This window comes from Rutidosis leptorrhynchoides, chromosome 5 (genome assembly GCF_046630445.1).
Source record: "Rutidosis leptorrhynchoides isolate AG116_Rl617_1_P2 chromosome 5, CSIRO_AGI_Rlap_v1, whole genome shotgun sequence".
In the NCBI taxonomy this organism is placed as follows: Eukaryota; Viridiplantae; Streptophyta; class Magnoliopsida; order Asterales; family Asteraceae; genus Rutidosis; species Rutidosis leptorrhynchoides.
Window position 1 is genome coordinate 368,844,238 of NC_092337.1, and position 16,567 is coordinate 368,860,804.

General features: G+C 37.4%; 1 pseudogene; it reads left to right on the forward strand.

Annotated features, from left to right (window-relative positions):
- Positions 1 to 241: 241 nt before the first annotated feature.
- Positions 242 to 16,230, forward strand: LOC139849727 (3-dehydrosphinganine reductase TSC10B-like; annotated as a pseudogene).
- The last annotated feature ends 337 nt before the right edge of the window (positions 16,231 to 16,567 follow it).

Below are 16,567 nucleotides of genomic sequence, written 5' to 3' on the forward strand. Positions count from 1 at the left end.
TTCATCCAGCCTCATGTTAAAACCTCATTAGCAGAAATACACAGAATGAGCACATTTATAACCGATTAGCAGAGTGACAATAAACAAAATGATACACGTCATATAGTTAGTAGTCCATGATGTTTAAAAACTAATATAGAATTCTAATTTTGGTAACAAGTTTGGCAACACTAGTACATGTGATGTGATTCCTTCAAAGTCCTAATTCCATGGTTCATGGTTGTCACATTTAACCATACGTATGGCTAACCTATCATTTCTTGTTCTCATTAGTCTCCTCTCAATCATCCTCATCATCATCCTTAAACTCATTGTCCGTCCCCACCCAATTAAAACCCCAATCAAATCACGTCGCGTTCTCATCACTGGTGGGTCCACCGGAATCGGCTTAGCTCTAGCTCGCCAAGCTGTAGCCGAAGGTGCACATGTCACTATCTTAGCTCGTAACTTAGAAAAATTACAAGAAGCTAAAACTTCAATTCGTTTTACTACCGGTATAGATGTTGATATTGTAAGTGTTGATGTTTGCGACTATGAAGCTGTTAAGAAAGCAATTGAAAGTGTGGGTGTGATTGATGTTTTGGTTTGTAATCATGGTGTGTTTGTTGCTCATCAACTTGAGAATCAGGATATTGAAGTGGTTAAGAGAATAATTGGTGTTTATTTAATTGGGTCTTTTAATGTGGTTAAATCTGCATTGCCTGAAATGAAGAATCGTAGTGATTGAAAGCCAGTTTCTATTGCTTTTATGTCCTCTCAGGCCGGCCAGGTACTTTATTGTGTTACTAGAGTTATCTTACTTCTTGTTAAGTGACGATCACATGAAATAGAAGTTAACCTGTACAGGAAAATGTAATTTTTTGACATGGTTTTCAAGATATAAAAAACTCACCTTTTATTTTTATTTTGAGAAGTATTTTGCTTAAAAGTATGAAACTGGCCAAACAGTTAGGTTGTGAGTTGAAGTTTTGTTTCAAAAAAATGTATATATATGTGTGAATATATGAGTTTTAACCAAGGAAAAAGTAATTACGATTATCTAAGAATCAAAATTATAAATCCATTTTAGTTTCTAAAAATTAAAGACATTCCTTTTACGTAAAATCTAGGAACCTGTTTTGAAACCGGTCTCGTACTTTAGAAACCCCTATATGTTTCATAACCGGTTCATATTCCTTTTTTTTTGTAGCAGTGAAGTAATATATTTATCAAAAGTTTCTAAATAACTTGGTAACTAAAATAAATGGTCATAAAGTTGAGCGATATTGAATTAGTTGTGAGTTAAAGTCTATTATGATATACATATTATGTAAGATAACTTAATCGGGTTGGTTCTCTAGAAAAAAAATGTTCAAAGAAAAGAATGATAGTTTCTTAATTTCCACAATTTCTTCATGCAAAAAATTGAGGTTATGTTCACTTTATTTTGAAGAAATTAATCTTACTCATCTCAACTGGAAAATCTTATAACCCAAAGTACCAAGTACATTGTCATGAAATTTGCTCAAAATCTTGCAACAAAACTTGTTTTATAAATTATAAATAAAAACTAGCAATGCATGATATTTGAAACTAGAGAGAGGCCCATTTCGCGCGTTGCTGCAATTTTTGCGACAAATTGTATTCAAAAGATTGTTATGAGTTAATATCCCTAATTGAGCAGTGAACGAACTTTATTTTCATAATTTTGAACATGCTACTGATTAAGTATAAGAAAGAGATACATATGCATACAAAGAGTCTGAAAATAACCTATGATAAATTGCACAATTAAGGATTCAAAATCAAAAAATACCAGTTCAATAGCTACTGTCTTCTTATGCACTTTAAATATTGAAACCTGAAATATTGGCAACAAAAACACCAATCAAATGTCAAAACAAAAGAAGAAGCATAATAGTGTCTCTTCCGACGAATTTTTTTTTTTAAAATAGTAATTTTTTTAAACTGACTTGCAAAAATGGAAATTTTAGCAAAATCATTTCGAAAATGGTAAAACCGAACTTCCAAAGTTCGGTTTTGGTCAAACCCGAAGTTTGAAAGTTCTGTTTTGATACTTTATCCATTTACACAGTGACTTGGCAGACATGTGTACAAGCTTAGCCACCCGTGCCCTAAACCGAAGTTTGAAACTTCGGTTTTGCAGGCTTTTCAGCAAAACCGAAGTTTCAAACTTCGGTTTTGGGCCCTGCCATATTTTGTTCACTTCTAAGCCGAATCTTGCTTTTGCAGGTCGAAATCTATGCTTTTATACATCTATTTATACCAGTTGAAACTTCATTATCAATTACAACATCTCATACAACACAACCACATTTCAAACACCTCAAACTGAGTTTTAATTTTCACTGAAATCAGCAGTTGAAAACTAAAAAAAAAACACAAAATCTCATTCTAAAAAAATGGCCAATGATGAGAACGATGGATGGGAATACCTACTTGATATTGATGATTCCGATCTCACTCAATCTGTATCAGTTTCAAAACCCACTCAAACCATATTGGTGCCCACTGAGTCGCCACCATTCCCCCGACCTTTAGAGTCTCCCCAACTTAACCGTCAAAAACAAAAGCAACCTATTTCACCACAACGACTTGTTCTTCGCGGTTCCGGGTCTAACAAAAAGAACAAATTATCCAACCGAATCCCTGGACCCGCTGGTGTTTTCCAAGATGCGTATGAACTTCGAAATAACGAGAATAACGTTGTGGATGACATGTCTACGCAAGATTTTGTAAGGGAAATAATCAACAGACCTGAAGCGGATGATTCGTTTACACTGGATCCGTGGCTACGCGCGATGGAGTTTGCATATCCGTACGGAGGTAAACAACAAAATTGTATACTTATTATTGAAACCGTAAGCCAACAGTTTATGTGTGTTGTTGTAACTGTAGGTAGATCTGATATAGCAAGCATTTTGAGACAACGTAGATTTTTACCAGCTGATCAAGTTGTTGGTGTTGTTAAGTCTTGTGAGAAAAATTGTGTCGGTAATCTGTCTGTAACGCTCAAAGTGAGTTTACATCACTAACTTATGTATATTTTCATAATTGTATTGCGTTGACTAAAACAGGTTAATGTAAACTATATTCATTTATGTTTAATAGGACACTACGGGTACTATTCGAGGAACAGTATCTAGCAAGGTCATCGATGGTGTACATGGGAAGTATGAAGGTGTAAAAGGCATACGTGAGGGAGCTGTTCTGGTGCAACAAAACTGTTATATCTTTTGCCCTAGTGTGAAGGTTAAAATCCTTAACATTACACGCAAGGCGTTAATTAAGGTGTTCTTTAAAGACGGTGGATCTACGTAGAGAATTGTGTTGTTGATGTTGTTGTTGTTTAAAATAAACTATTGTTATTGTTGTTTTAAATAATCTATTGTTATATGTTGTTATTGTTATTTAAAATAAAGTAGTTGTTAGTTTTGTTTAAAAACGATACTAAATGTAAATCACAAACGCAACGAATATATTAAAACAAGTTCAAAAGATAAACATTACAACCAATATAATTAAATACAACTAATCAATGACCATGACGTCCCCCACGTATATATCGTAGGTGATGACCGGTTCCACACCTTGTTGGTTGTGTTTGCCTTTGACTCCTCCGCGGTACTTGTTGCCGGTTTTCATCATCGCCCATGGTTAAATCCTCGACAGGCTCATCCTCAAGTGGGTAATCAGAAACACTCACGTCAAGAGGGCTTCGAGAGGACGAGCCACCTACATATGTTCGGTTAGGGGTCTGAGAGGAAGATCCATGATATGTTTCTTGAGGGGTCCGAGAGGATGATCCAAGATGCGTGTTCAACGGGGTTTCCACGTGGCCTTTTTTCATTCGCCAGTTTTTATTTTTACGGATTAAAGGTATTTATGGGGGATAAAATTACAGTAAATGGGGTAGCTGGAAGTTAAAGCAAAACCGAAGTTCCAAACTTCGGTTTTGACACGTCTCCAATCCAGTCATCAATTCAACAGACCAAACGAATAAAGTATCAAAACCGAACTTCCAAACTTCGGGTTTGACTAAAACCGAACTTTAAAAGTTCGGTTTTACCATTTTCGAAATGATTTTGATAAAATTTCCATTTTTGCAAGTCTGTTTAAAAAAATTACTATTTAAAAAAAAAAAAATCCTCTTCCCACACAAATATGATAAAAGTTTAAGTACTTACCAAATACCACAATTATCAAAGATGCAAAAACAACTAAAAATAACAGCATGTGTCAAAACGCTAGAATGCACCTGCAACATTCAACATTCTCAATAAGCGACTACGTAGTCACAATAAGAAAAATAAAAAATAAAAAAGCAAGAGCATATACTAGGGATGTTCTAGCAATCAAATGCGTAGGACCCATCGGTCCAGATTTGTCATAAAGTGCAATCACATCCTGATGTTATTTCAGCTCGCTAGCTAAACTATCTTTACAGTATAAACGGTAACTGAAACTCAAAAGTAAACATTAAGTTGTTTCACAAAATTATAAATTTTAACAACATTATCCACAAAAACTGATTATAAATATTAAAGTATATCATACCAAGCTGAAGCTAGAGCATGCTTTGTTTTTGGTGACAAACCACCAACTACAACGAACTCATTTTACAAATATTTCATGTTAAGGGATGCATTCGGTTCCCAGTTATAGCTTTAAAGCATCTTTTTGAGACATTAGACACTGATTTATTGTGTTAGTCCAACTATAAACTGCCTGGATTAGATAAATTGAGACAAAAACATCAATGAAAAAACACTCCATCTCAGAAATGGTTGCAACTAAAAGAAGGATACAAAGATAACAATTATTAAAATCAACAAAAAGCATAAAAAAATATTAACATATGAGGCTGCATACACATCCTGAGAAATAAAGTAAGCCTATTTAAATGATGAGGTGCTCTTATCAATGTTAATGAAGCAATAAATGTAAACAACAATCAAATCTACCTGAGAATAAACTTACAGTCACAACAAAGATCAAAAGCAAATTGCCGCTTCAATTTTAATTGTTGGGTTTTTTATTTAAGTTTCCAAATATGAGGAAAGCTTAGCCCAAGCCCAACAAAATAGGTCCAAGATGTTTGTTGACTTGGTCAAGTGTCTTAGGCATTATTTGAATCAATTGTGCAGCTGTATTCAAGAGTGAGAGATTACAGAGACTTGAGAGATCAAGAAAAAGAGTCAAAAAACTCCATTTCCGTCTACAGTGACAGCAGGACAGAAAAGAGACGATCCCCGGAGATCTAACCGTTGGATCTTCATTAAATTTGGGCTGTGTCTTCCTGACATCAGTGCCAAGGTTTTCAACCGTTGAATTCGTCTAAAGAGGTCTGTAGCTCAAGTTACAACAGGTCGAACAGTAGCAGAATTTTGGGTGATGTTATTACTCTTTTGTCTTTAATTTCTTCATATACTTGTTGATTATTGTTGTTCAAGAGTATGATGATGTTGTATACCTCTAGTTGATCTAGAGAAGGATTATTGTATTGCTCTCCTTGTTGATGATAGTGGAATTTAAGTGGCTTACGAGTCCCGTGGTTTTTACTCTCGATTTTGAGGGGTTTTCCACGTAAAAAGTCTCGCGTGTATTGTGTGTGCTTGATTATTCGTTATTAGTTGATTTGCTACTGATTTGGGGACTGATTTGGGTTGGATTTGGTATAGCTTATTTGTTAGCATCCTCACGGTTTCATACGAGTCGGGAAAGTGTTTGTCAAACGGGTTTGTTTCCGCTTTGTAGATTATCCGTTGTGATTATTTTCCCATCAAATTGGTATCAAGAGCTAGGTTATTTGATTTGACTTGTGTGAAAGATGGAAGCTAATACAAGTAAAATGATTAGTTTAAATGGTTCAAATTATCATGTTTGGAAAGGCAAGATGAAGGATCTTCTTTATGTGAAAGATTATTATTTGCCTGTTTTTACTGAGGATAAACCTGAGGAAAAATCTGATGCTCAATGGAAAATTTTGCATAGACAAGTATGTGGGTATATTCGGCAGTGGGTTGATGATAATGTTGTGAATCATATTACTGGGGAGACTGATGCTAAAGCCTTATGGAAAAAGCTTGAGCAGTTATATGAGCGAAAGACTGGGAATAACAAGTTGTTCTTAATTAAGCAGATGGTGGCTTTGAAGTATCATGATGGGACTCCTATTACAGATCACCTAAATGCATATCAGGGTATTATAAATCAGCTTGCAGGTATGGGTATCAAGTTTGAGGATGAGATTCAGGGTCTCTGGTTACTTGGTACATTACCGGACTCTTGGGAGACTTTTAGGACATCTTTGTCCAACTCTGCACCGAATGGTACTATCACCGTGGAATTGGCTAAGGGTAGTATTTTGAATGAAGAGATGAGAAGAAAGTCACAAGGTTCCTCTTCACAGTCAGATATCTTGGTCACAGAAACGCGGGAGAGAAGTCATAGTAGAGGTCAGGGTAAAAGAGGCAATCATCATAGCAGCTCACGCAAAGGTAAATTTGCTAATGTTGAGTGTTATAATTGTCATGAAAAGGGGCACACAAAGTGGTATTGTTCAAAGTTGAAGAATGAGAAGAAAAAGGCATATGACAAGAATAAACAAAAGAAAAGTGATGGTGGTGATGATGATAAGGTTGAAGTTAACGCTATCACAGATGAGTTCTTTGTTTGTATTGATTATGATATGATCAATCTTACTCATGATGACACGAGTTGGATTGTTGATAGTGGTGCTACATGTCATGTTGCAATTTGTAGAGATCACTTCTCATCTTACACTCCAGGTGACTATGGATTTGCTAGGATGGGTAATGCCGGGTTATCAAAGATCGTTGGTATTGGAGATGTTTGTTTGAAATTTGACACGGGAATGGAGTTAGTTTTGCATAATGTAAAACATGTTCCGGATATGAGACTTAATGTTATTTCAACAGGCATTCTTGATGATGATGGTTATTATAACGGTTTTGGTAATGGTATTTGGAAACTAACTCTCGGTTCTATGATAGTGGGAAGAGGCAAGAAAGACTCAAGATTATACATCACGCATTCTAAGATCATCCAGAACATTGTTAACGCAGTGGACAATGTTGATTCTACTGAGTTGTGGCATAAAAGACTTGGCCACATGAGTGAAAAGGGGATGTCTATCTTGTTCAAGAAGAATGTGTTGTCGGGTGTTAGTGGTATTGATTTGAGTAAGTGTTCTCACTGTTTGGCAGGGAAACAGACCAGAGTTACGTTTAAGAGTCATTCTCCTTTTCGAATGGAGAACATACTTGATCTAGTTCATTCTGATGTTTGTGGGCCTATGAAGACTAGGACACTTGGTGGATGTTCCTACTTTGTTACATTCATCGATGATCATTCCAGGAATGTGTGGGTTTATACCTTAAAGTCAAAGGATCAAGTATTTGAAAAGTTTAAGGAATTTCATACACTAGTTGAAAGGCAAACGGGGAAGAAACTCAAGTGTATTCGGACTGATAATGGCGGTGAATACATTGGCAGATTTGATGCTTATTATAAGGAGAATGGTATTCGACATCAAAAGACTCCACCAAAGACACCTCAGTTGAATGGCTTAGCAGAGAGGATGAACAGAACTTTGGTTGAGAGAGTTAGATGTTTGCTTTCACATGCAGGGTTGTCCGATTCTTTTTGGGGTGAGGCTTTAAATACAGCAGTTCATATTATTAATCTAACCCCTTGTGTTACTTTGCATTTTGATGTTCCTAACAGGGTTTGGAGCGGCAAAGATGTTTCTTACCGTCATTTACGAGTTTTTGGATGTAAAGCTTTTGTTCATGTTCCCAAAGATGAGAGGTCAAAGCTTGATATAAAGACTAAGCCATGTGTTTTCCTCGGCTATGGTGAAGATGATTTTGGGTACAGGTTATATGATCCAGTTCAGAAGAAACTTGTACGAAGTCGAGATGTTGTTTTTACAGAAGATCAGATGTTAAAAGATGTTGAGAAGACAAATTCAGTTCCTCAACCTAGTACTGATCTTGTTGATTTGGATCCAGTTACTCCACAACATGTTGGAGATGATGTTCAGAATGATGAACATGGTACTGATGTTGGTGATGCTCCGGAGCAGGTAGAGATTCCAGTACCAGATGTGCCCCCATTTGTCCCACTTAGGCGGTCTACCCGAGACCGTCATCCTTCTGTTAGATATTCTGCTGATGAGTATGTATTAGTTACTGATGGGGGAGAGCCAGAATGTTATTCACAAGCAATGAAAGATGAGCATAAGAAAGAGTGGATTGAAGCTATGCAAGATGAGATGAATTCTTTGTATGGGAACAATACTTATGACCTGGTGAAGTTACCTAAAGGCAAAAGAGCTTTGAGAAACAAATGGGTATTCAAAGTGAAGACATATGAGCTTACTTCACAACCAAGGTACAAAGCAAGGTTAGTCGTTAAAGGATTCAGCCAGAAAAAGGGTATTGATTTTGATGAGATTTTCTCTCCGGTCGTGAAGATGGGATCTATTCGAGTGGTTCTTGGGTTAGCTGCTAGTCTTGATCTTGAGGTTGAACAGATGAATGTCAAGACTGCTTTTCTTCACGGTGATTTAGATAAGGAAATCTACATGATGCAACCTGAAGGTTTTCGGGTTAAAGGTAAAGAAAATTATGTTTGTAGACTTCAGAAAAGTCTATATGGGTTGAAGCAAGCACTGAGACAGTGGTATAAGAAGTTTGAGTCGGTTATAGGAAAGCAAGGCTACCGAAAGACAACTTCAGATCATTGTGTTTTCTTTCAGAGGTTTGGTGATGATGATTTCATTATATTGTTGTTATACGTTGATGATATGTTGATTGTTGGTAAAAATATGAAAAGAATTGCCCAGTTGAAGCGAGAATTGAGCAAGTCTTTTGCTATGAAAGACTTAGGACCAGCAAAACTGATTCTTGGCATTCGGATTTTTAGAGATAGAGGTGCTAAGATGTTACATATATCACAAGAGCAATACATTGAAAAGGTGCTTAGTAGATTCAACATGGAGAATGCTAAAGTGGTTAGTTCTCCTCTTACTAACAACTTTAAGCTAACAGATAGAGATTGCCCTTCTTCAAAGGAGGATGTTGAGGAGATGGATAAAGTTCCATATGCTTCGGCGGTTGGTAGCTTGATGTATGCTATGGTGTGTACTAGGCCTGATATAGCTCATGCGGTAGGTGTTGTTAGTCGGTTTATGTCAAATCCGGGTAAGAAGCATTGGGAAGCAGTTAAATGGATTATGAGATACTTACGAGGTACTTCAAAGTTGGGTATCACATTTGGAAATGGAGAGCCGATGCATGTTGGTTATACAGACTCAGATATGGCAGGAAACAAAGATAACATGAAATCCACTTCTGGGTATTTGATGACTTTCGCAGGGGGAGCAGTTTCATGGCAATCAAGGTTACAAAAGTGTGTTACATTGTCTACAACCGAGGCTGAGTATATGGCAGCAACAGAAGCGTGCAAAGAACTATTGTGGATGAAAAGGTTTCTACAAGACCTTGGGTTTAAGCAATCACGATATGTGGTTCTTTGTGATAATGAGAGTGCGATTCATTTGGCTAGAAATTCTATGTATCATAAGCGGACAAAACATATAGATGTGCGGTATCATTGGATTAGAGAACGTCTTGAAGATGGTTCGTTTGAACTTGATAAAGTTCACACCGTTGATAATGGTTCCGATATGTTTACAAAGGCTTTAGCAAGTGAGAAGCTTAAGGTATGTTGCTCGATCGCCGGGATGGCGATTCCTTCCTCATAATTGGAAAGGGGGAGATTTGTTGGGTTTTTTATTTAAGTTTCCAAATATGAGGAAAGCTTAGCCCAAGCCCAACAAAATAGGCCCAAGATGCTTGTTGACTTGGTCAAGTGTCTTAGGCATTATTTGAATCAATTGTGCAGCTGTATTCAAGAGTGAGAGATTACAGAGAATTGAGAGATCAAGAAAAAGAGTCAAAAAACTCCATTTTCGTCTACAGTGACAGCAGGACAGAAAAGAGACGATCCCCGGAGATCTAACCGTTGGATCTTCATCAAATTTGGGCTGTGTCTTCCTGACATCAGTGCCAAGGTTTTCAATCGTTGAATTCGTCTAAAGAGGTCTGTAGCTCAAGTTACAACAGGTCGAACAGTAGCAGAATTTTGGGTGATGTTATTACTCTTTTGTCTTTAATTTCTTCATATACTTGTTGATTATTGTTGTTCAAGAGTATGATGATGTTGTATACCTCTAGTTGATCTAGAGAAGGATTATTGTATTGCTCTCCTTGTTGATGATAGTGGAATTTAAGTGGCTTACGAGTCCCGTGGTTTTTACTCTCGATTTTGAGGGGTTTTCACGTAAAAAGTCTCGCGTGTATTGTGTGTGCTTGATTATTCGTTATTAGTTGATTTGCTACTGATTTGGGGACTGATTTGGGTTGGATTTGGTAAAGCTTATTTGTTAGCATCCTCACGGTTTCATACGGGTCGGGAAAGTGTTGGTCAAACGGGTTTGTTTCCGCTTTGTAGATTATCAGTTGTGATTATTTTCCCATCATTAATCAATGAAATTCAAATCAGTCAATAAAGCGGCAATTAGTGATTATAAAATAGGTAGGCTCAGATCTAAAAATGGAGGTTAGGTTTGGGATAAAAGAATATTTGATATCCACCATGGCTACAAACACACACAGTTGCACCAATCATATGCCTTCCGGGTATTGCCCCGTCAAGATACGGGTCGAATATCCAATTTCCCTTTGACATGTTGCCTAACAACAATAACGATCATCATAGCCTTTAAAATTAATCATATCCTCTCAGTTCTTCTGATACCATCAATCTCAGTTGATTCTAGGTTTACAAACACATCTTTCTAGGCTGATAAGGATCAGAGGATCCGTTGGAAGACAAACGCCCTTCTCAACAAACAATTAAAATCACCAACGTGTTTTTAATTTGAACATACGTATATAATCAATACGTAAATAGGACAATGAGTATCAAACTCAAGTTTTATTAATTTAAAAGATAGATTGATACGTGTACATGCGGAGTATATATAGAGGTAACATAAACCGACTTAGACTCCTACAACTATCCCAATTCTAGTTTAATCCTATAAACAAATAGTTTAAATAAGTAAATAAATAAACCTAATAGAAACTATTAAATTAAATACAAGTAAGTAAATAAACTAATAATTAAAATAGATACTCAGTTTCACATCAGTCTTCCCCACTTGAAAAAGAACTCGCCCTCGAGTTCCAACTCGAATAAAGCATTATACCCGGATCAAAGATAAACCAATTAATGACAACTCGGTGAACAATGCAACTCACATCAAAGGATATGCCCGGGTTAAATGCAAACATACCAATTACAAATTCATCATTGCCATTCCAAATAAGTTTGCGACGACCTCTTGTAAAAGTATTTAGCTCTAAAACCCTTTGAGCATTCTCCCCTTCTTAAAAAAAATCGACCTCGAGTTCTCATTGCTAAACACGAGCAAATCTCCTTTATTAATCCTCTTGCTTGCATCCAGGGAGTTATTCATAGAAGCAATTAAAATCTTATTTCCTCCGTTATCTTTTGAAACTGTTACATCGTCACTTTTAGCAACGATACATTCGGAACTCGCGACTACTTTACATATGGCTAAATTCTCCTCTTCTTTACCTTCGTCAACACTAATAACAACTTCATCACTCTCCGCCTCCTTGATTTCATCTTGAGCGATAATATTTAATTCATCAAGTATATTGCCAACTGAAGTTAGTTGTAGTGGCGACAACTCATCTTCATTGACAATTTGTGATTCATGTAATTGTTCATGCTCATTAGAAATCAGGTTTAAATCTCCATCTTGTGTTACTGCAGTAGGAACATCCGCATTCAATAATTGTTCAACTTTTATTTCTTCTTCTGAAACTCCTAGAAGCACATCATTTGAAGATGATTCATCTTCATCATTTAAATCGTACAATGGTGATGATACTTCCGGCTCATAAGGGATGTGATCCTCGTTGTAAATATCTTGAAATGCATAGTCTGAGCATGAATAATCATCATATAAGCGACAATGATGATGTGTTGGTCGTCGAATTCGTCGGGGTGGTTGTTGTTGGTAGAAGATGGTGTGTTGATAATATGGTGGATGGTAGGGTTGTGGTTGATAGTAGACGGAGCGTTGGTGGTATTGTGGGAGTTCATATTGATAGTATTGTTGTGATTCGACCCAAGCACCATAAGTAGCTCTTCAAATTTCTTCTTCAAGCCATCATTGTTTTGCACGTTCGTTAGATTTGTTAACTATATATAACGTGTTCTTGAGTATTTTGAGGGCGGTAGCGAGATCGCGACTTTGATTACCCTTATCGGCGGCCATTGAAACAAGAAAAGAAAAAAAAATCTTTTTTTTGCGATGAACAGTAATTACGACGATGAACAGTAAATCTGACGCGTTTACTGACGATGAATAGTGTTCTGACGCGTTTTTCTGGCGATGAACAGTGATTTCGGCGTGAACAGTACCGTGAACAGTAACGACGATTTTTTTTTTGAGATAGAATATCAAAACCCAAACGTGGGAGAGACCCAGCTAATCGGAATTAAGATATGAGATAAACTATCAAGATCCAAACGTGGGAGAGACCCAGCTAATCGGAATAATGATAGGGTGGATCGATTGCTCTGATACCAATTGATAAGGATCAGAGGATCCGTTGGAAGACAAACGCCCTTCTCAACAAACAATTAAAATCACCAACGTGTTTTTAATTTGAACATATGTATATAATCAATACGTAAATAGGATAATGAGTATTAAACTCAAGTTTTATTAATTTAAAAGATAGATTGATACGTGTACATGCGGAGTATATATAGAGGTAACATAAACCGACTTAGACTGCTACAACTATCCCAATTCTAGTTTAATCCTATAAACAAATAATTTAAATAAGTAAATAAATAAACCTAATAGAAACTTTTTTTTTCGAAAGGCAATAATTATATTAAATTAATTAAATTAGCAAGATGCTAGGGATTACATAACACGAGTACATAACACGACCTCCGACATTCTACAACGTAATGACTTCAACACGAATCAACTAAAACAATACAAGATTAGTTGACAACTACAACATCCACGATTCTAAAACTCACACTCGAAGCAATCTAAACGAAAAAGCCTGCATCGCAACATTCGACAAAAACCCACCATGAATACATAAATCGACATAAATCGGCAATCACCACGAATCAACAACCGATATCCACGAACCACACTCGAAACCACACTCGAAACCCATTCGACAATCACGAATCAACAACCAATAACCACGAACCCACGAATCGACATAAATCGGCAACCACCACGAATCAACAACCAATAACCACGAACCCACGAATCGAAACCTCTGATGACCCGAAAATCGAAACCAAGATCACTAAAATCCACCGCAAACCACCCCCAACCCGAACACGGAATCACCCAAACCACAGATTCAACAAGAGTCACAAGCAGCCCGCTCAACACTCAGAGAACAACTCCGAAAGTGAAACCCCCAGAGTATCTCAAAATGAAGAACAAAACCGCTAGAAACTCACGAACAAGTGGTGAACAAGCGGGAGAGCAGCGGCACAGGGATAAAATGTCCGGAGAAAAAACGATAACGAGACGGGAAAGGCAATGAAGTAAAAGGAGACAAGGACCAGCGAACGTGGTGAAAAACTCGAAGCAGCAACCGAGCTGTCACCCGGGACCACCAAAACCCGAAGAAGCACGACACCATTTGGACAATCCATTGAAGTGAAATACACCGAAAAATAAATCAAACACATGTAACCCACGTAAAGTAAGATCCAATCTAAATCAACACCAAATAAACGACCAATCAGCGTCGAATACTAAGGACGGTGGAACCACCGCAAACCACTACCGAAACTCGAGCACGGAATCACCCAATCTACGATCTAAACCACCAAGCTAACATCATTAACACCTGTCACCCAATGGACAGCAGAAGCGGGTTCCGGCTGGAGTTGACCACCACCGCCGGAAAAATAACCACCACTCTAATGGATGACAAGCATCCTTGAACCACCACCAACAATCATCAGGTAAAAACAGAAGATTTGAGGAGTCTTGGAAGAAAGTAGAGCCCAAGAGGAAGGGCAGCAGCACAAGGTAACCACCTCCGGAGAGAGTCAACGTTGAGAAGATCGGAATAGCATCAAAAACAGAACCGGAGACCGAACACAGGAAACACGATCTCTGATGAGATCATGCTAGGATCCAAAAACCCGATCTCTGATGAGATCTTGCTAGCATCAAACACAGATTCGGAGATCACCTTCGCCGGCCGGCAACAATTCGCCGAAGAAGAAAAGTAAGCCGAGAAAGAAACTAACAAAACCCACCAGAGCGCGACGGAATAAGAGCATCAAACACCAAAATCACCGAACCTTCTACCGGTAACAGAGTAGGTGGAGACAACCACCCACTCGCCGCCTGCAACCGGCGAAAAGAAAGGCACAGGTGGTAATAAAACACTACGAACTATCCGGAGAAGGTAGATCGAATAAGAAAAGGGAAGAAACAAGCAGAAACCGAAGGAAAAAGCGGAAAATCCGGACCACCGGCGGTGCCGGTGGCCGGTGACCAAAGGTGTAGTGTTTTTGAAATAAAGGGAGCGTGAGAGAAGGTGCTTCAAAGTGTAAATCCCTAATAGAAACTATTAAATTAAATACAAGTAAGTAAATAAACTAATAATTAAAATAGATACTCGGTTCCACATCATAGGCACATTTTACCAGTAACATTTTCACAATAAAAACGCGTTCAAAGCATCATCCAACATATTAATCATCACAACCTATATCTTTTTAAAACATCGTAATTGGGTTTTGTCACAAATAATTGAGTATAGCTGCTGCAACTTAAGTGTTACCGTGCCAATACATTAACTACTCTTTCTAACATCATCTACCCATAACTGATAGAAATTTATTTAATTGCTTCTCAAGTAACCATCATCGCGGCATTGCAATCAAAAATCTTCTTAATATTATTAACTGTTGACATATAAATATGTGTTCAAGTTATAAAAATAACCACGTCACAAAAATTCTGTTTAATAGTTGCATAGTATAATTCAAAGGAAAACATCAACTACCATGCATGGCTGCAACAGAATAGTGAGTTGATTTATATACATCAACAAGAGTTGTTATAATAAATATAATAATTACACAAAATATGAACATGCCTGTACGATTGAAGCCATGACCAACATCAAACCCTCCCAATCAGTTCCCAAAACCATGGCATACAAATCGGAGATAAACAAAAAACTTACACCGATATATAGAATCGCACCAGGTATGGCTGTGACGGTACCAACGATGACTAAAACAGCAGCAAGCAGAGACGAACCCAATTTTTTTATGACAATCGAAGAAACCAAAAAGCTTTGTAAAAGAAACCTAATACATCTTTCAAATAGGTTCCATGAACGAAAAAAAAAACAATCTCTCACACCAGTTTAGTTGCAAAAAGGGATTAAAATAACACAGAGGGAGAAGACATTAATCAACCAGTAATAGGAGACAGCGATGATGGCACTGACGGCAAAATAACCGGTGACAGACGATAAGGAACGGAAGGAGAATCGCCGGAAGGGTGGAGAAGAAATCATTGGTGGGGTGAACAAATGAGAGGAGTGAAGGTAGATAAGCATTAAATACCACATACACTGATAAGACAAAAATACCCCTAACTTGGGATATAGAATGACTAAAATACCCTCGGTACTATTCATCTGTTTAGGCTGATATACTTAATAAGAATAAGTAACCATGATCTTTATGTTTATAGTTATTAGTATAAAGTTTATTTCTTTTGGTTTATTAAGTGATTTTTTTAACTCAGGCATTTTTCTTGGATGTGGTTAGGTGGGCATATATGGTTATACCTCATATTCCGCTAGTAAATTTGGCCTAAGGGGTTTTGCAGAAGCTCTCCAGCAAGAGGTTATTGATGATGACATTCATGTTTCTATTATATTCCCACCTGAAACAGATACACATATTTTAACGAAAGGTTTAAGCTTCTTACCTTTATCTCTTCTCCAACAAGAGGTGTTTGTCTGCTTGATTACTGTTTGTACACTTTCCGACGAGCCTTATCGAAGCGATAGAGTTAGGTAGCCCTAATAAGGAAGGTATATAAATCGGGTGAATGTAAAGGATTATTCTCTTCGTTGGCGGTTCCCCTAAGATAGCAAGACGTGACTTGCTATACGCCACCGCGAGAGAATGTATAATAAATGTGCATGACACTAGTGAGCTTTATTGTATATGTCCTCCTTTTCCAGAGCTTTATGGCCCTCTATTTATAGAGAGGGTGGATCCTTAAGTATTAAGGAAGTGTTCCCAAGGTATCAGCTCCCGAGGTACTGTGGCATCAGTTCCCGAGGTATTGTAGCATCAGGTCCCAAGCTGTCAAAGATGCTCCGTAATCAGTTCTCAATGCTTTGTAAAGAGA